At 37.3% G+C, this 20,790-nt stretch overlaps 1 long non-coding RNA gene across 1 annotated transcript; it reads right to left on the reverse strand.

Moving 5' to 3' along the window:
- Window positions 1-7,267: 7,267 nt before the first annotated feature.
- LOC121065988 lies at window positions 7,268-9,509 on the reverse strand. Its single transcript, XR_005817452.1, has 3 exons — window positions 9,442-9,509; window positions 8,858-8,904; window positions 7,268-7,755 (listed from the first exon to the last, which is right to left on the reverse strand). It is a non-coding gene; the product is annotated as an uncharacterized LOC121065988 (long non-coding RNA).
- Between the last annotated feature and the right edge of the window lie 11,281 nt (window positions 9,510-20,790).

Consider the following 20,790-nt stretch of genomic DNA (forward strand, 5'->3'; position numbering starts at 1 on the left):
GGTCTGGTTTTCAGCTCATTATCTGTTCAGTCTTCTGTAAAAATCAGGCCAGAGTGTTGTTTTATGTGTTACAGTCTCTCTAGGACAAATGCAGGCCATGATGAAAGCATGACCGTCAAATATTTGAAATTTACTTTTGGTATGTCCTTACAAGTCAATCCCAGGAGACAGGATCTCGCAGATACACAATGCACCAGACAGCGGACTACCTGTAGTTTCTAGCATTTCAGATCCAAGATACCCAGGCACAAGAAGGTGTAATCAATAATCCAGTCAGTATCGATTTGGAATTGTTGAAAAGTCTCAGATATAAGGTATTTTGAATATTTTGGACTTGACAAAGTAGAAAACACAAATATTTTGCACTCTGGTAAGCTTTCAATATATCCTAATCAAAGATGTATTACTAGGTGATAACTCAAAAAATATTCAGGGAAGGAGCACAGTGCTTAGACTGGATTGATTAATTCAATTGACAATACAGGAGCAATTTTAAAAATAATAAATTGACTGTCTCTGACAGACTAGTTTCCACCCTCAATTCAATTTTATGGGAAGACTACACATATTATTTCAAAAGGAAGGATTTTCTGTGCTACCATAAGATATAATCCTCTGGGGAAAAAGAATGAAAAAAAAAAAAAAAGAGAGAGAGATGTAAATGTAAAAAACAAAACAAAACAAAACAAAACAAAACAATAAGTGTATATGTTGTATATCTTTCAATCTTTCTATATATTCCTGAGAATCTGAGAATCTCTAAAAGCAACTTTGAGTAGTAAATGTTTTTTCTCTGCTGACCTGTGTTGAGCTTGCCCAAGATTTATGATCAAATAAAGCATTTTTCAGAATCAATAGTTTGTTGGTCATAAAGGATTTCCTTAGGCATGTATAGCTAGGAGGCTGCCTGAAGATGCTGAACATTTTCCTGCTCTACAGTAAAGGGCCATGGGGGTTTTTGTCATAAGGTCAATTACTTATGGGTGGTTGGAGTTTTCAGGTCTTTTGCACAATTACTTTGGTCATCATTTTCTGTAACCAGGAAGGAACTAGAACTCAAAATGTCTCAGTAAGCTTATTCAATGTTGGGGTCAAATTCCTATTATAAATCATTGTAACTCTACTTCAAGAAAGTGGTGTTGATTTATGCCAGCTGAGTATACACAGGTAGATTTTGTTATTGTTGTTGTTTGTTTGTTATTGGTATCCTTAATCTCACTTTTCAGGTACTGTGTTGTGTATATAGCATTTCTTATTAACTTTGGAATTTGTTGAAGAGTTTAGAGTTCCCATTGAAAATTTTACTGCTAGACTGTGCAGCTATTTGCTTCTTGCTATTAATTTGCCAAATAGGGTTCCCGCAAGGGGAACCGTGATGAATAACGTTTTCCACCCTTACCCAAATAAAATGCTTTTTAAGGAGACATTGACTGGGCCACTCAAGAGCATTAGCACAAGTTATCTACCAAGTATCTATGATATGCTATCTGAGATTAATTTTAAAATATGTCAAGCAGCTAATTCCTGCTGAAATGATGTTGTATGTTAGTACTTTTTACAAAATCTCATTAATTCATTAAGTAGAAAGAAATTCATACCTCACTGTGAAAAGCATACTATCACTAAAGAATCCAAATTTAATATTATGGGGGATCCAGTACAGCTCTCCATAATATATTGACTTCAGCTGTACTGAAGGGTTGATGAAATAGCTACCAGAAGGGGATAAGACATTATGAGAAACAATAAAATGGATAAGCAATGAATTAATCCAGAGAAAAAGAAGCTAAATAGAAATCTAAGTAATAAGAAAAAAATATCACTTAATCATTTGAATAAATGAGAATTCAACGGATGAATGAACTTGTTATTGTTTCCTGAGATGGTATAACATATGTGTGGAGTAGACTTCCTCAGAAGGTAACAAAATGCAGGCTTTGCTTTTATGGACCTTTAACATGCTAATAACTGTCTGCTTTCCCAGACAGATATTTTAATATATTCACAAAGAGAAATATTTCTCTGGCTCAGCCATTTTCAAGTGTACATCCGCATGAAAGCAGTGTAACATTAATGTCCACAAAAGTCATTGACAAAAGTCAATTCAGCTATGGGGCAGAGATTTAGGATTCCCTGAAAAAAAAGTCCTACTGTAGTCAGAAACTCGTGAGTGCTTGATATCCTGTCCCCAGCAACTGAAGAACTGCATCAAAGAAAGATGTGGATTCCTCCATCTCATAATTCCCTGTGCTTGCCCTTCTTTTCTCCCATATTTATGCTCTCATCCTTTTTTTTTTTTGTCCTTTTTTTTTTTTCTTTTTTTTTTTTTTTTCTGAGAATTTCTGGCCTAATTACAATTTTTAACTGATCTCTTCTAAAGTTCAACATTGTTTCTTTACAGGAGATGGTATTATAAGACTCCAAAATTGTTATCCAGATTTTTTTTTCTACCTTGACTATACAAGATAGTCAAGATATCCACAAGATAGTGGAGTGTTTTCTACTCATTGCTACATGTTACTCAGTTTTGAATGGATATTCTTTCTTCACATAATCTTTAGGAACTTAAAAATGCTTTCTTACTTGCCATTTTTTCAGTCCTCACCTGGTCACATGCATTCCCTATGAGCCACTTTGTTACATATAAACGTGTACTATGATACAGAGATATTTAATGCATTTTTTGCCTCTGTCTTCAACACCAGTGATGGGCTCTGGGACCCCAGCAGTCCTGAGTTGGAGGACCATGACTGCAGGAATGATAAACCTCCAGTTAACCCTGAACTTGTGCGGGATGTGCTGCTCCACCTGGATGCAGGTAAATCCATGGGGCCTGATGGGATGTATCCCTGAGTACTCAGAGAGCTGGCTGATGTCATCAAGGGACCTCTCTCAATTATTTTTCAAGTGTCTTGGAAATCCGAAGAGGTCCCAGATGAATGGAAGCTGGCAAATGTGGTCCCACTTTTCAAAAAGGGCAAGAAAGAAGATCCAGGCAATTACAGGCCTGTCAGTCTCACTTCAGTGCCTGGTAAAATTATGAAGAAGGTGATTCTGAGAGTTACTGAAAAACACATGAAGGACAACACAGTCATTGGTCAGAGCCAACATGGGTTCACCAAAGGAAGGTCATGTCTAACAAAATTTCCTTCTACCACAAGATCACCCAGATAGTTGACCAAAGGAAGCCAGTTGATGTAATCTTTCTGGATTTCAGTAAAGCTTTAAGTATTGCCTCTCACAGTATCCTTCTGGACAAAATGACCAGAATACAGTTAGATAAAAGCATAATAGAATGGATGAACAATTGGCCAATGGGTCAGGCCCAGAGGGCTCTTGTAAATGGGGTTACATCAGGGTGGCAACCTGTAAGTAATGGGGTTCCCCAGGGCTCCATTTAGGACCAGTGCTCTTCAATGTTTTCTTAAATGATTTGGATGAAGAACTTGAAGGGTTTTTAAGCAAGTTCATGGATGATACTTAATTGGGTGGAGCTGTTGACTCCATCAAGGGTGGTGGGTCCTTGCAGAGATATCTGGTCAAAATAGAGAGCTGGGCAATCACCAACAATACGAAGTTTAACAAGAGCAAGTGCTGGATTCTGCACCTGGGAAAGGACAACCCTGGCTATATGTACAGACTGGAGAATGAGATGCTGGAGAGCAGACCTGCAGAAAGGGATCTGGGGGTTTTGATTGACAGCAAGCTGAACATGATCCAGGAGTGTGCCTTGGCAGCCAGGAGGGCCAACCATACCCTGGGATGCATCAAGCACAGCGTTGCTAGCTGGTCAAGGGAAGGGATTGTCACACTCTGTGCTGGTGCAGCCTCACCTTGAGCACTGTGTGCAGTTTTGGGTGCCACAGTACAAGAAAGATAGAAAATTGTTAGCATCCAAAGGAGGGCTGCAAAGATGGTGAAGGGTCTAGAGGGGAAGACATGTGAGGAGCATCTGAAGTCACTTGGATTGTTCAGCCTGGAGAAGAGGATGCTGAAGGGAGGCCTCATCGTGGTATACAACTTCCTCACAAGGGGAGCAGAGGGGCAGGCACTGAGCTCTGCTCTCTGGTGACCAGCAATAGGACCCGAGGGAATGGCTTGAAGCTGCAACAGTGGAGGTTCAGGCTGGATATCAGGAAAAGGTTTTTCACCAAGAAGATGGTCGGGCACTGGAACAGGCTCCCCAGGAAGTGGTGACTGCACTGAGCCCGCCAGAGTTCAAGAAGCATTTGGACAACACTCTCAGACACATAATCTGATTTATATATTTATTTATTTATTTATTTATGTGTTTGGTGGTAGTTTGGGGACCCGGGAGTTGCACTTGATGATCCTTGTGGGTCCCTTCCAACTCAGATATTGTATGATTCTCTGATATGAATAAATAAAAGAAATAAAGAGCCTTAAATAAAAGAACAATTTCATCTGTTTTATTTTTAATCATCTCATTACTGTACAGTTTTCTTTGTCTTGCAGACTCTGATTTCCCAGTATAATCAAATCTGGGGTATAGTGAATGAAGAATGGACCATTGTAAATTATCTTTCAAATTGGCCTTTTAAAATAAACTACTGAATATTATTGAAATTAACAGTTCTACTCAGGATTAAAATTTACCAGGTAAAGAATATTTTTAATCTTCTCAAGTTTGTCTTTTTCTCTAATTTGCACTTCTTTAAATAGTTCCATGATGCTGTATCATTTCACAATTCTTATATTTCTTCTTTGTATTTTTTTTTTTTTTTAGTATGCTCATCAACCTTCCTTAGTACTTCCTTTCAGAGAAAGTCATAATGTTTATAGGAAGAAGAATAAAGAGAGATGGAGACTCTTCTTTCCAGACCTGGGCACTGTTTTCCTCCTGGAGCTCTGTCTTTGTTCTATTCTGTTTGCATTTGTGAAGTTCGTTTTTTCCCCTTACCAGATGGTCTTCTACATCACGTGATGTCTGAATCACGTTTACAGGTGCAGGCTATATGTGTACCAAGTATCCAGGTAGCTAGCAGTTATGTATTAAAGCTTCGAGTGTTATTAGCAACTTTAATTAACAGCATGTGAATCATGTACTCACATGTCATCTCTTTATGACCAGTTAGCTGAAACACTTAGCTATATTGCAAACTAACAGCTCCTCAGAGAACACAGTATTCAAAACATTTCTAATTTGTGAAAGAAACAACTTCTACAGAGCTATAATTAAATATTGGTGAGATACATTTCCATCATCAACTAACAACTAATAAACTATCCATTTGACCTAAAAGATACCAATTTAAATGGAAGATGGTTGTAATGTTTATTTACATGGACACTGATGTAGTTCAAATGGGTGTTGAGCTGAGCTCTTTTAACCAGTTTCATCTGAGCAAGCACAAACAACTTTCCAGTAATGCAGACAGCTGAGGCATAGTGAGATTATTTTCCTTAAAGGAAAAACAATTAATGACATCACTAAAATAAACATTTTCTGGAATTTCTGACATGAAGTGTCTTTTAGATCCTATCATATTTTCTTATGTTGAGACTGTTTTTCCTCAAAGTTTTGCTAAGATTAATAAAATAAATCGGACATTTCTGTATTACACAGCTTCACAGAAAGCTTTGTGTATCCACATATTACCACCTTTCCTTCATTAAATTACTTAGACTATTTTAAAAACAAATACAAGAGTAATTAAAAGAAAAAAAAAAGATGATGAAGTAATGGAAATCCCCTTGTTTCTTAAAATATCTTACTGGGGAACTGAAAAATTCTAGAAAACTTTGGGTGGTCCCTCTGCTGATATACATGATTAAGTGCCCTTCAATTCTGCATAAATGTAAGCAGCCAGTAATATTAAGTCCTGCAGGCATCTCATGCCTTTTTGTGGGAAACTCGGTGAGGTGGGGTCAGGGAGCCTGGGGATTGAGGCTGACTTCAGTTTCTCATGTTGACTCTCACCGATGGGAAGGGGAAGGTCTGTGAGCTGTTGGGTGGAGGATGGCTTCCCCAGGCCCTGCTGACCCAGCTGCTCTGGGGAGACTTAAGCCTGAGTTATGCAATGGATTTTCCCTGCATCTGTCCTGGGACTTCTCCTCTGCCCCAGTTTCATACCCTTTATCTTTTCTCCTGAGAGTCATTCCTTACTCTTTCTGGGACTGATCCCAGAAGTTCTGGAATGACAAGAAATCACGGAAGAGAGTTTCACTAATTTTAGTAGGCTTGGGAAAAGCTCCTGAGGAAATCAAACAGAATAAGCCTAAGTTTATAGTAAACTCAAGTCACTTATTTGACCAACAGCTCTTATTAACATAGGAAACACGCCTGAGAGAGCTCACTCATTACTTTCTCTCGTCAACCTACATATCTCTTCAGATTCATTAATCCAAATATCTATTTAATATTTTCTTTGTTTTTAATAGCACTTTCCGATACTAATTAACATATTTCCATAAACATTAATAAGTCCTCCCTAACAACAATTTATTATCCCTATTTATGCAAAGGAAAACTGAATAACAGAGCCATTCCTTCAAGGTTAGGTAGTAACCAGAGCCAGGAACTCCTGTATCCCAGCCCTAAACCATTATAGATATCATAAAACAGTTTCTGTTTTTTCACAACAGTGGTTGCCATTTTATCACTTCCTTCTGTGCAAATTTTGAAGCCTGTGTATTCTGCTTATTTTATTCCTTGTTCCTTTTCATGCCCTTTGCATCATTCCCCAGAACAAAAATAAAGAGAAAGAGGATGAAGTCTTATTTCACATTGAATTTAGTAGGAATATTATTATTTCGATCAACTTCATAGTGTTAGAATTTAACTTCATATATTCTTGAGTATTTCTGGCAACCAGTGAGATATTTTAGTAAATGGAAAGCATGTTAATTACTTCACCATAAGATCTTTTCAATTATTTTGTGGAGTTATATTTTGTCTTTATGCTCTTACAAGTATATGTGTTTAGGACAAAAAGTAAAAATTCTCAGTAATCACACCGCCTGCTGTTCTCTCAAATACACACACACATTTATGTATGTGTTTCTTTCAAATTTGTACAAAAGTAAATGTTTTTACCCTTTAGAGATCACTTAAAATTTTTTTTGTTTTTTGTTGTTTTTTTTTTTTTTTTTCCTGTGTATGAATAGTGACGTTAAAGTGGCCTGCAGAAATTGATCTGATTTTTCTTCTTGCTGTGGTTATTACTCTCTTGCCCAAAGAGGTTTGGCCAAAATTCCCAACCTGACAAGACACATACTTAAGTCCTTACCTAGAAGTACCTTGTATTTTGATGAGGAAGAAGATGACAGTGATTTCCCATCAGCACACTTCCCCACTGTGGAGGGTAGGGGGACCAACTATTGAGATTTTGGAGGGTTTGCCAGTGCCTACTGAGGCTGGTATTTCCAAAGATGATTGGTACCTGTGCTACAATACAGCTACTTTCCTCTGTCCACATGTGCCTTCTGGAGGCCTAGTAGGTCAGAGCTCCTAGAAGTCCCACTGCCTACACAGCAGGCACTTCTCACAACCCCTGGAGATGAGGGGTTCCTTGTGATGGTGACCATGTGGTGACTATGGATCCTGTTCATGGATAGGAATACTATGAAATAATTCTTCATTCTGTGATTTTCAATGTAGTGATAAAGGGTGATGCTTTCACAGTGACATCTGTTACTAAGCAAATGTGCTCTGCACGAGCTGTTTCTGGATGTGTAGTCTTCATCTCTGTGCTTTGAAGAACCTTTGTTATTTCACTTGTCCATTAGCTGAAACTGGAATAAAAGAAATTACATATAAATGTTCAGTAAACACTGGGGAATCTCTTTGTGCCAGACCAATTCACTCTGGTGGAATACCTGCCCACTGTGGTTTTATTCTCTGGCAGCTGCAGATCTCACCTGACTTTGCTGATGACAATGATCCCTCTGAAATGGAGTACTTGCCTCCATAACACAGATATAATCTTTTTGTTTTGTTTTTCTTCATTTTTTCCCCTCCTCATGTAACCCACAGTGAGCTAGAAATGGGGTCCCAGAAACAAAGGGAAAGGCCTTAGCATTTGTTATGTGTGATTGTCTCTCTCCTGACAGAAGTGTTTGTTCTTCAAAAGGCAGCTCCAAACATAGGAAAGGTTAAGGTAAGAGTAGTAACCAAAACTAGGGAAGAATAAGAGGGTGTGGACATATGTGCACAGTCATTTCTGTAGTATTTATCATTTCATGGCCATTAACAAATTCATTCTCAGAACACACTCACAGATTAGCAAGTATTCATCTGTATGCGGAAGAAATAGGGAGAAAAAATGAAAGAAAGAATGAGTCAATTCTTAGAAAATTCCTAAAGGACCAAATGTTTGTTGTTACTTACGCTGTGAAGTTTCATATTCATCCATCTCATCATAGACATCTCATCAGGCCTATCTTCCTCATGATGTAACAAAACTCAGTGTACAATGAGACCTTCCCTGACTCCAAGCCCACAAAGCTGTACCTTGCCTTTGAGTCATTACTCCAAAATGAAAATGATATCTATCTATTTCAGTTTTTATTTACAAAGAAATAGTGAAACTTAACTGGGAAGCAAATGTTATTTAAACTGGGGCACAAAATGATTAAATTAATTGAACTGAGAGTCATTCCAATGTTTTAAAAGGTGAGCTGCAGCAAATCATATTTCCATATTCAAAGCCATTTATTAATGAATAGTTGTGATTAACTGATTATATTTGCTCCAGGGTCAGGCTTTATCAAGAAAGAAATATTTAATTAGATAAAGACCTATTACAAGAGGAGTTTGAGAGGAAAAAGATACATATTCTGCTCTTACGATTAGCAGAAATTCTGCTTCAGTGTCTGAATCCTACTGTGAACTTACCAGCATTTCAAAGTGCTGTGGAGAACTGGTTATCTGAGAGAACAGATCTGTCAAGGAAACACGATTTCATCAGAATATGTAGAAGTTATAAAATCCAAACACATCTCAAAGAAATATTATCTTGGATTTAAAAAAAAAAAATTGGAAAGGGAGAAGATGAGTGTAGAATTTCTGATCAGACTAGGAAGACCCACTGCAAAATTCTATTGGTTGATACCTATCTAGTAAGCAGGAAAGTGAGGAACAGAGGTTTGAATTTTTCTCTCTTGCATCCCAGATAAATACCCTTACCCTGGGCATACTTTTCCCCACTTTGAAATGGTTTGATTTCATAACGACATGGAAATGGAACATATTTTTTTGTAATCTCAAAATATTTCACAGGTCAGACAGTTCATTCCCTACTTAGCCCTGTTGTTCCCGTGTCTTAATCAAGCTCTGTCCATTAATATAATTCATCCAGAAGTAATGCACGTAGAAAGAGCCAGCAAGCACATTCAGTAGAACTGTAAACAAGCTAATTGCCCTGTCAAGTGTTCAGTTTAGTCTTTTACTGAACAACATATAAATAAACCCTAACTTACCTACATAACATGTATATACTGTCTTCTGTATTTAGATATGAAGAGTTTTGTAAGCATTAAGCTTTAATTCAGGAAGCCATTTAAGAGCATGCTTAAACTGCTCTTCTGAAAAGGGCTTAACTGAAACACTTGTTTAAGTGTTTTCCTAATTAGGGACTAATTGATGGAACATCCTGACTACTCTGTGAAGGGATATTTTTCAGATGGGAAAATGGAAGGCAGACTAGCTGTCTTGCCAAGGACTGCACAGAGTGAGAGTGCAAAGATTTGAGCACGTACCACCTTTCTCCAGACAACACTGTTTTTCTAAGATCCGTGCAGTTTTATTTCATGTATTTATACTACTTACACAGGCTAACTCATAGAGCTGCATCACAGACTTTAAAGTCAGGAAGTGTGGTAGACTACAAGGATACAAGCTGACAACTTTTGAAATGTTCTGTAACACCTTTTTATGGGTCAGGACACAGCAGAATAAATGAGAACCTGAATAATATTTTATTGACACCTTTTCTTTGCAATTCTCAGACCTTTTAAATCACTCAAAAAAATCCACATTTCTGCACATTAGACAAGGAGAAAGAGAGAAGCATTTTCTTTGATAGAGAAGGTCCAGGATGTTTTTCACTTTCATCTACAATTCTAGTAGACAAGGGAAATCCAGATTCATGAACAAGGAAAATGATTCTTACAGTCGATTAATCTATTGCTTTAACTCCCTTCAGAGTGATTGCTGTGATTCCCAGGTGTTTTTACTCTGAGAAGGGACTGCCTGTCTTAGCCTTTGATGACAGTCTGACAAATTCCTTATGGACAACTGCTTACTAATACATGTTAATGCAGCAGTCACACAACAAAATATTTGTTAGGTTAACTAAATACCTAAGTATTGTCAGTGTGTAAGGGTTAATGCCATAGTTCTGCAAATAGAGCTAGGTCATTATCGTAGCTGTACATGAAGAACATTACACCTTAAAAAAGTATTTTCTTCGAAATGTTTCATTTCGAGCAATATTTCTGTTATTGACAGCAGCAGGCTTTCTGATTAAAGAAGGGACTTTTCTGCTGCAATGAATTTATAGGCACATTTATCAAAACCTAGCAACACCACAGTACTAATTTGGGATTCATCACTTTACCAAATGTGCTAGAAAGTAACAGCAGGAGATGTTCCCAATTTGTGAATGAATTCAGTGCTCAGGGAAGTGAATGAGCCAAGAATAGCCTGGGCAGAGGGAGGTGTGTGCCTCCTCACCCAGCTTTCCCTCTTCTCCACAAGACAACTCTTTCTCAAAGTCAGACCTGTGAGTTCTGAGGGTTGGTTTCAGAAATGGGTCATTTTCTGAGCAAAAATATCCTACATGGAAAATAGGATCTGAAATGTCCAGTCTCTAAGCAAAATTCAGTTTAATCAAACATATATAAAACACATTAAAGGATATCCAGCAAAATGACCTAAAAACTCTGTCTCCTTATATGGTTTAGTCAACTTACTTTTGATTTTGTCGTCTTCTCCTCAGCATCAGAGACAGTAAGTTAATCCTTTCCGCTCAGTGGCACAGTTTCCGTCTCTGTTCTCTCCCAGCTACTCACCAAGTTTCCTTCTCCACCTTTTTACTGCTGGAGCATTTGTTTTCAGCTTTTTCTTAAATTCCTATGTGTCTTCTCACTTCCCACCTCCCCCCCCTCCCCCAAAAGAGTATCTGTCTTTCTTCCACTGCTTTTATATTTTCTCTTAAATAATCTTTTTAATCTTTTCTTACTTTTTTTATAGATGCACTCAACTGTTGCAAAACATTAATTTTTATTATTATTATTTTTTAAATGATCTCTCATTTGAGATTCGTGTGAGAGCTCTTTGAACATGTTTTTCAGCAGGGCCAACTAAGGTTTTCTGATTTTCTTTTTTATCTTATTTGCTTATTTTTTCTCTGATTGTTCCTTTCTACTCATTCTCTCTCCAGCTCCAAAACAGGAGGTAAAAACACACATTTAATCCAGGTATACACATTTATTTTTTTATTTTTTTATTTTTTTATTTTTTTTTAAAAGGGGAGTACTTTTTTTCTTGAAAATGTCTCTACTTACACAGATATTTAGCTGACACTGAAACGTAGCTAGTAACCACAGAGTGGCTGTGTGCTCTCCTTCATCCCAAGGAGGTGAATTATGTTCAGGCCCTCAGCATGTGTTAACTACTACAGTTCTGTAGACTCAAAGGCAATACACCAGTTTACTGCAGTTGGAAATACAGCCAGACAACTTTATGTTTTGCAGTTGTGTTGCTGGCATTCTCAAGTAGGCATATCACATCAACAAACTCATAAAATGAATTGCTACACAATAAAGCTGCATGGCAACAAATCTGTTTCACACCTGTGTACTGGAGTATGGTTCTTTTGTAGTGTAGATTGAGGCCAACATGTTTGTCACTGACTTGTAAAGAAAAGCACTTGTGATTACAGAGTACAGTAATTTAGGGATGAAAAATCTATCAGGGAAAAGGCAGTGAGAAGGAGTTCTGTTCAGCTGCAAAGTACATAAATACATATATATATGCCACTGGGTCACAGCCTCACTTTTTTGAAATTGTACACAGAATCTGTCCACATTCTTATGCAAGAATGCAGATTTGTACCTTTAAGTTTCCCCCACCTTCTTAGTTCTGCTTCCCTCAGTTGTAAGGAAGGGGCTTTACCTTACTTAGCTTTATCCTTCTAAAGCTAGTTGATCACATCCCCTCTGTGGTTAATGGAAAGACAGATTCATTTCACCCAAAGTACTTAGTTCTCCACATACATGCCCATTGTTTACAAAAAGAAACTAGATAAGCTTAAACTACGTACTGAAATTATAAAAAGCTAAAACTTGTGTGGGAACAATCTCATCTGGATTGTATTTTATACAGCACAAGATTGTTCTTGTAGTAGAAACTCAAGTATTTTAAATATAAAAAAGAAATACCACAAAGTAGAGGTAGGATCATAAAATTGTGGAATGGTTTTGGTTGGAAGGGACCTTAAAAATCACCTAGTTCTAACTCACTTGCTGTGGGCAGGGATGCCTTCCAGCAGACCATGTTGCTCAAAGCCCCATCCGACCTGGCCTTAAACATTGCCAGGGATGGGGCATCCACAGCTTCTCTGGGCAGTGTGTTTCAGTGACTCGCCACCTTCTCAGTAAAGAATTTCTTCCTTATATCTAATCTAAATCTACCCTCTTTTAGCTTAAAACCATTACCCCTTGTCCTATTGCTACACTCCCTGATAAACAGTACCTCTCCAGCTTTCCTGTAGGCCCCCTTCAGGTATTGGAAGACCTCTACAAGAGACCCGTTCAGCCTCTTCTCCAGGCTGAACAGCCCCAGCTCTCTCAGCCTCTCTTCATAGGAGAGGTGCTCTAGCCCTCTTATCATCTTTGTGGCCCTCCTCTGGACTCTCTCTAACAGGTCCATGTCCTTCTTATATTTGGAACCTCATAGCTGAATGCAGTACTCCAGGTGGTGTCTCACAAGAGCGGGGTGGGTGTGTGGTGGAGAATCATCTCTCTCAACCTGCTGGTCATATTAATGTTTGTATACTCTACCGATGTGTAATAACATGCTTTTATGGACACAGATGTGCTATTATATATGCATCTAAAAATCATGTGAATAGTTATTACGGTCTATTAACCATTTCATTGAATTATTCTTTTTTTCTGACATGACTTCAGTTAAACGCTTAAATTTTCTCAGTGTATGGAGGACAGCCTCATCCCAGGCATTCCATGACCCCACTCAAATCCCATCTAAAAATTGGATTTTTCTGTAGTTCAATGGGTAGTAGAAAACACAATCTATGATCAGTGAATTGAAACTCATAGACATTGCTTGATTTTTCCATTATTTTCCTAAATTGAATCTTCTGTATTTCTACTTTTTAATGTAATGAACTAGATGGAATTCATTTATTTGTTTGATTTCACACAGTATCTTCAGCAATTTATTTTAGTAAGAGACATAAATACTTGCAAAGAAAAAGTGTTAATTCAAGCTTAAATGCTCAGTGGTTTTTATCTGCATTAATTTCCATTATAGTCTGAAGCTGTTTTTCAAAACTCAGCTACAAAAAAGCAAATAATTCCTTGTCCCTGTAAGCCCATCCAGGTAGATACAACACTGACAGTCCTAGCAGTGACAGAACTGATGTATCCCATCTATTGGGAGTGCTAAATGTGTCAAGCCGAGCTGGGTAAGCACAACATGTATAACATAACCTGGGAGCACCAGATTCATTGTACTTGTACAAATCACCTTCACTTTGCAACATGAAGAACATTTTTCTATATTTTTGAATGTCCAGAAACCAGAACTGATGGATATCCATAAATCAGTCTCTACCAAAAAAAAAAAAAAAAAAAAAAAGGAATGAATGAAAAAAGGAACAGGTATCAGTTCACAGTGAATGACTTCAGAGATACAGGGGATCAGATGTGATCTTAGGTCAATATAGCCATAGTCTTGCAAAAGGTTAACCTCATTCTAGGTCAGATAATCAGCAAATCATATAGATTAGTCCTTCTACTCCACCAAAAATTTACAAGGTCTCAGCTGGATTATTCTACTTAGGTTTGAGTGCAAGAGTTCCAAAACAATGGAGACTAACTGGGGAAAAAAAAAAAAAAAAGGCAGAGGAGACAGTTACCAAAGGTCTAAAAACCACAGTAAACAATGAAAGAGTTAGCACTGTTTACCATATAGGGTATAGAAAGTTGGATGTGAAAACAGTTTTCCAGATCATTTGTTGCAAAGGGGACCTGCGTTCTCATTATGCTGTCCATCAGAGGACAAGAGACAATGGTTTTAGTTTCAAATTATGGAAAGCCCAATTAAAGAACTTTAATGGCAAGGACTGTGAAGAACAGGAATGGATTGCTGGACAAGAAGCTTGAGCCACTGGGACTGGAGTTCTTCAAAAGCAGGTTCAAATATCCTCTCTTACTACGGGTGCGGTTCAGCTGCTCCTGTCTGGGCTGAAGGCTGGCCCTTGCAGCCTATTCAGGCCCCTTCCACAGGGTTTTGTATATATATGTTCTAAAGGTGCACTCTGTTACCAAAAGCCAGGTTAAAATGTGTTTCAAACCCAACCAAACACCAGCCTATACACTGGTCATCCAAAAGAGTCAAAATGAACACAGAACCAAAATAAAAATACCCTGAAATCTCCTCCCCATTACAGATCAGGGGCCTGAGCTGTGCAGTCACCAGTTGCTGCCAGGCCTCTGCCACTGTTCACAGCTTCCTGACTTCTGTCCTCATTGCTGCATCTGCCATACAATAACACTGCCACATTTCTGCTGAACCCCACTTCTACCTAAATGCCTTTCTGCTTCTGTATAGAGATATAAACTGCAGGCTGTCTTGTACAAGGTACAGGCAGCAGTGTCAAGGATGACAGGGGATACACAATGAAGTAACTGGCATTTGTTGATGTGCTTCTGTGGAATGATTATTAGACACAGTAAACTGTTTTTAAACTTTTTTAGAAGCTGAATCTAAAAAAAAAAAAAAAAGAAAAGTAAAAAAATCCCAATAGTTTATATTTTTCCCCAGTATTTACCTTTTATTTTAAAAGCTAAAGTTGACAGTCTGGCATATATATCTAATTAGATGGTATAAGAAAAAAAGTAAATGAAAAGGCCTGCTTTTCTGGGTTTTCTTTTTTCTTTTTTTATCTCTTATGGATGTTTGTGTCCCATTTAGTCATTCCAGAAGTGTGAATAAAGCAGTACCATTTAAACTGTTTGCAACTTATTTTTCACATGCAGACAAAACAGAATTGATTCTGAGCTCCTTTAAAGGAGACATAACAAAACACAGGAAATCTAGAAAAATGTAGCTTCAACCAATAAAATCAATGATCTGACAAATATATTTGCCTATAGAGTGAAATAAAATATCTTTGAATCATTTTGAGCAAGCTCAAATTTATTCCTCATGGCCTAATATCTTTGTGCAGAGCCAGTAGTAATTAAAACAATGTTCATGTCTTTTAAGTGATACAGACTCTGTTACAGATGGAAGGATTTGGGCCATATAGGTAAGCATATACTTCAAGAGAGGTTTTGGTTCCAGACAGTAGTGTCATTCATATGAAAAATATCATCATACTGAGGCATCCCGTATTATCAGAGTCTTTGCTCCAAACTTGTCCCACCTGAAACCAATGGGAAAAATACTGTTTACTTCAATGGATACAAGATGTGGCTCTGTAATTTTGAAAACTCAAACCAGAACTTCTGTCATGAGTGTTTTCCACGGTAGGCCAAAAATATTGGCCCTATTCAGTCTTCATCTATGTCTGTGTATCAAGCTAACCACAGTCCTGGCTGAGAGTGTTTGATGCATTTGATATTAGGCATGCTGGATGGAAAAGAAATGTTTCTGACAAGTCCTTAGAAAAGAAGATCTGCTACATTTTACTTTACACTTCAGAAAATCACTACTGAGCAACATAATTCATTCTCATAATAATTCTCATTCATAATTCATTCATTAAAATGTTAATATTTTCCCAGCAACAAGTGTAAATAAAGAATAATACAAAACATAGATGGTCACAAAACAAGAACATTGGTTGCTAATTAACTTGACTGGACCTAATGGGAAGAACTTGTGAGGATCATAGCAGTATCTATTAGTATTTTGAGAAATATCTCAGATTTGTTTCAGTCATAATAGCTTCTGTTGTTCAGGTACAAGACAGAGACATTGTCTCTGAGTGGATGAAACTGCTATCTCATTTACATGTGACACGTAAGTCGTTAATTCAAGATGTTACTCTTTTTCTTTCTTTCTTTTTTTTTTTTTCTTTTCTTAGAAAAATGGAAAATGTTACCATGAAAACAGGGAGCTGAAGGACCTAATTGCAATGAATCAGGAACAAATGCATTCAGAGTGTATGCCTCATCACTGACTTGACATGCAGCACTTAGAAGCAGAAAGCTCTTCTGCATTTCTCAGTGAAATGTTCTGTCATTCTGCTACTGCTATGCAGGACCCTCAACATCAGCAGTGTGTGCTGTACTACAGAGAGAGCCTAAATACTCGGAGTTACCCAGATGAGAGAATAAAGATGCAGAAGCTGAACTGACTGCTGTACACTTCATCAGGAGAATCACGTTGTGAATACGTATTAGGAAGGTGTAGCATCAGGCAGCTTGGGGCAGTTTTATCTTTTCCTGTTTGGACATTGTGCCAGGGAACAGCTGGGACTGCTTTTCACAGACTTTAGCCCAACAGTCTCTTTTGGATTGTCCCTGTTGCCAGCATCTTATACCCTTAAGGCTTGTCTGTGCTTAAAAGGGACAGCTGTACTGCTGGAGGTGTATACTTCCTCCTCCCTCCAGTGTGAAAACAGCTTATACAACAAGAGCAAGGGCTCTTTTGCCAGTATCATTCTCAGGGTAAGCTGCACAGACAAAAGAACTGTTTACTTGTTTAATAGAATCTGCTATGTTTTTATTATTATTGTTTGTTTTTTTTTTTAAGCCTAGTTATGTTGGTTAAAGCCATGAGATCTCTCTACTCCTGATAAACCTAGTAATGCCTGCAAAGATTCAAGATGTTGAGTAATGATGGGGTATCTCCAAAGGTATATGAAAGGCTTCCTGGACTCTCAGGATTGAAATAGCTTCTTGTACGTATTCTGGATGGCGTACTTATGTTAATTATGTGTGCTATTAGAAACATTTGACACAACCTTTGAAAAGTCAGATAGGCTCAGAGCACTGATTTCAGGGGGAGTCATATACAGAATTACTTTTAAGAGTATCACTACACTGTAGTTTCACAAACACCACGAGCTGACAGAAAGCTTCTCTGGTGAACAAAACAGCCTGTACTCCTCCAGATCTGTTCCTTCCACCTCCTGTCCCTGACTCTCCTGTCTCTTCCCTTTTGCTTACATAAGAGATTGTGAAGCAGTATACTGAAAAGAGGCAGGAAAGTCATCAGATTAAGACTAATTTGTCAGAAAAGTGGTTAATTTTAACATGAATTAACTCCTTGACAGAGCTGTCAGAGTGGCTATACAGCGTAAGTGTGGATCTGACAGGAAGAGAGTAAGGCCCATGTGAGATGGCTTCTTCTGGCAGAGGTGCTCATTTGTGACTCATGTTCTGGGAACTGCAATGTAGACACATGCACGTGCCTTAGTTTCTCCTCCAGAATAGGAGGGTAACAGTTCTTTCTCACCTCTCAGTGATACCGGGAAGATAAAATTTTACAGACTGCATGATCTTCAGTTCTAACAGCAATTAAATTTGTGTTCCATAGGTAAATTAAAGAGGCAACTACAACAGTAAAACAAAAAGAAATCTTTAGATATACAACAGGAATAGGTCTATCAAATTTCCTTCCCTTCACACGCTTCAGGATTGTACAGTCACCCTGGCTCTGTGATCCTGATCCTGAGCTGTGCATAAACATCTCAGGACCCTCCATGTGTGCCAAACCCTTGAACATAGGTAAGAGAACTCGTGAATTGGTTCTTATAACTTCACTGGCAAAAATCCTGATTGCAGGTGGTACTTCTGAGAATAAATCACAGTTATGCTGAAACATCTTAATATTGTTTTTATGTCAAGAAAGATGTCTCCTTTAGAGTGTTCTGTTTTCAGAGACACCTGAATCTTTGTGAAGTCTAATGTAAAATACCCTTTGGGCAATTGGACAGTCACTGCTTATACATATCAATAAGAAGATTCTGTAGCTACATTTCGTAAAGCAAGTCTTCTAAAGCTGATATGGTAATTTTTAATTTATGTTTTTTTTGTTTTGTTTTGTTTTTTACTTTAATTGATTTTGGAATGGTTCTCGAGATGATATAAAGATGCATTTCAATTAAACGTTGATCAGACTAATATTCAGTTACTAGTAACTTAAATGTTCAATTATCAGAAAATATACTATTTTTATTAAGTACAGAGAGAACAGACCTAAAACCAAAAGACTCAGTGGACCCCTAAATTCTCTGTGGCTAACCCATCAGTAATGAACACCAGCTGTTCCACCCTGCTGATCAAGATCCCAGAGGGTAGAACATGGTTTGCTTCGTGCATTAGGCATTTGAAAGAGCATTTAACAGCCGTTACCAAGCTGCTCAGCTTTTCAGAGATAACAAAATTATGCTTAAAAACTGCTTCATGACAATCTTTCACAACCAGTCAGTTAATAGACAGTCAAAGCTTTCTCAAATGAATTTACCCATATAATGCAACTTTTAGTGTTTTATATTAGTTGAAGATCAAGTACGTAATATTAGCTTTGTTCGTAATAGAAGTGAAGGTTCTTTAAAATTTTGGAGAAAGCAGGAGCCATGATATTCATTCTGATTGGCAAATTATAAAGAACTTGAAATACTTCACCTGCTGACTTTAAGCTCAGCACTTCATTACAGCTGTACTTACCTTGTTTGGGGGAAAAAAGTTGTCATATATTTCTTAAACTTGAGTGAGTAACAATAAAGGCCGTGGAAAGCCTCTGTTTCTCAACACTAACAAAAAGATTGAAAAAATTTATGAAATGAAGGAAATCAAGACTACTTTTTATGTAGATCTAAATTTGTGGTCTGTGACGAAACAATTTCCTCCTTGATTTTTGTCTAAGTTGAGCCAGATTCATGGAAGTTTCAGGCCCTCATTTTTTGTAACATTAAGCCAACTGAAACCATAGAAATAGAAATTATTTAAAGTTCTTCCTTTTAAAAATACTGTCAGATTTCTATATGCTGATGAATTGATTACATTATAATGCAGACTGCATAGCTTATGAACAAACTCAGAATCTACTAAAGCACTGGCATGACAACAGAGTAGATGTTTACAGATGTTTTTTCCATCTCTTTCTTCATTAAAATAATGAAGAAATGCAGCTGTAGGTACATCTGAAGCAATCTTCCGTTTTATGTTGTTAGTCAGTAAAGCTTGATTACATGTCTGCTGAAATCATTGGAAAGACTGCCACTTATCCAAAGTTTTCTTTTTGAGGTAACCCTTTTGTGTAGTAGAATTTCATTTCTGATGAAGTCTTTGCCCTCATCTGCAGTGCCAGGGCTGAATTTTCAAAAGTCTTCAGACAGCTGAAGAGAAGAATAAGGGTTAGAATAGGGTGAAAACCAGAAAGAGAAAAAGAGTGGATTCATCGTCTTGGACCAGGAGAGGTCTGAACTAAACTGGGTAACAGGTTTCCTTTTTGCAGGAAACACAATTATTTGGGCAAGTCTGGATGGTGGAGTGGTATTGAATGAGTATGAATATTGTGCCGATGAAAGAACATTTAACAAAACGTATTTGGATGATAATTTAGTGACGCAGACATACAAAGCAGATAGATTATTATGTATCTGGCAATGGTCTTCCTGACAAATAGTCCCTTTTAGATTTATTTTTTTTTTTTGCATATTGTTCTGCTCTCCTTATTAACCCACCTGTAAAGCAGAGTGTTATCTCAAGAGTTGTGAATAATCCAGAAGTCTCCAATTGTTACAAGGATAACTTTGAGTTACTACTTCCTTTATACATTAGTCTGTGTATATGTCCAGACTGACTTTCCCATGATTGGTAGTAGTCTTTGGAGGAGATGACATAAGATTTAAATGACTGATTATTTTTTGAGGATTTGTGCGTACAGATTTTGGATACATTTTCAAACATTGTTGCTTTTTCGAATGTACTATAAAATTTGATTTTTTAAGCATATTTAATAATCTAAGAATGGATTCTATTTCTGTAATACTTTCCTTCCTAGTTCCATGTAAATTAATAATATGTATATAGTGAGCATGGAAATCAGGATCTAATCCTATAGTTTTATGTTACCATTTCAAGATGCTCAATTTGGAAATTAAAATGATAGTAAACTTGTTGTCAGGTAGCAGTTTCACTGTTTGCATAATATACATAGTACAAGTCCACAAATCAGGCAAAGGAAAAATTAAGCATCCTAAAAAAACATACCTTCTAGTTTTCTACTCACTGCTTCATGATAATTCATGTGTTTCTAATTTAACACCTCAAAATTCATTTCAGAATTCAACCCCAACACTCAATTCACCAGCTGGTGCATTAAGCATATCATGTCATGTCATATCAGTCCCTAGGTTTGTCCTACTAAAAGTCAACATTACATATTATTTAAGATTCTTGATAAACATGCATTATCAACCTCTTTACTCATTATTGAAATGAATTCAAGTGTGTTAAAGGACCATGCATATTGTACAATATGTATTATAACTCATCTTTCCTGAGACCAGCATCTGACTATTTGTTTACATTTTGATATTTGTTCCAAATATTTACTGTAAT

This window comes from Cygnus olor, chromosome 1 (assembly GCF_009769625.2).
Source record: "Cygnus olor isolate bCygOlo1 chromosome 1, bCygOlo1.pri.v2, whole genome shotgun sequence".
Classification (NCBI taxonomy): Eukaryota; Metazoa; Chordata; class Aves; order Anseriformes; family Anatidae; genus Cygnus; species Cygnus olor.